Below are 1,114 nucleotides of genomic sequence, written 5' to 3'. Positions count from 1 at the left end.
TACAATCCCATTTATTAAGGTTTGTGGACTCTACTTCCACATAATTTCCTGTATCCATGTCCTTATTTTCATCAGTACTGATACCACTATAGAAAGAACATACTCTAATTACTATCTGCTTTGATTATTGCCATAGACTCCTATCAGGCCTTCCTGCTAATAAGATATCTTGATTAAGTCAGTCAATTAGACATTCAATGAATAAATATTTATTAGGTACTTACTATTGTCTAGACACTGAACCAAGTCTCTTTTAGTTTCCTTAGGGAGAGATTATAGGAAAAGCAATAAGAGAAGGAAGAAGAGTTTGAGAAAAATAATGAGAATAAAAAACTTATAGGTGACTGGGAAGGATTTGAACTGGTAAGTAGATTGATTTTGGGGAAGGGAAAGTAATTAAACTTTGGGAAAATCTAAGGAAATATTGAAAAATACTTTCCAAATCCAGATTCAAATCCAAAAGGCATTGTAGGATAAATAACAGTTAAGAAAGGTAAAAAGGGATTAAGGTAGATCATGGTATATTCAGGAATAGAAATTGAAGAAATAGATGGAAGAATGTAAGGAGAAATTAGTTTACAAGACAGACAAGGTAAGTGGAATAAATAAAGGATTAAGTAAAATGTGTATGTGTCTGTGCCCAAATTAAATAGTTATGAAATTCATTTAAGGCTGAAGGGGAAGTAGGTATACCTATGACTACGGAGTTTTTGGAAAAAAATAAAATTAGTTTCAGTAGCATTTTCTTAAAAAAAAAGTTCTAATCACATGCTTAGGGGTGAGGTGCAAATGCCAACAGATATATTCAGGAACAGGGCTGAAAATCTCAGCCATTGTGCAGATTGGGAAAAAATGTGCAGTGATTTGTATTGAATGTGAATTGTTTGTAATTCTGTAACAGCTGAGTGACTGAATCTGTTTTCCACATGCAGAATGATTGCTTTCCTAGAGGAGAAGGGATTCAAAGACCCATCTAACCACACCTCAGATAATTTATTTATCTGAGAATGGATGATTTCCACAGGAAACCAAAGTAAGGTTTCTATGGGGTGGGATGGAGGGCGGGGAGTTTCTTAATTGAGAAAGGTAGATAATTCTGATTTGGATAGGGAAG

This window comes from Phascolarctos cinereus, unplaced genomic scaffold, assembly GCF_003287225.1.
Source record: "Phascolarctos cinereus isolate Bilbo 61053 unplaced genomic scaffold, phaCin_HiC Scaffold_7;HRSCAF=346, whole genome shotgun sequence".
Taxonomy (NCBI): Eukaryota; Metazoa; Chordata; class Mammalia; order Diprotodontia; family Phascolarctidae; genus Phascolarctos; species Phascolarctos cinereus.
The sequence above is the reverse complement of the archived record's forward strand: the minus strand, read 5'-3'. Positions refer to the sequence as shown.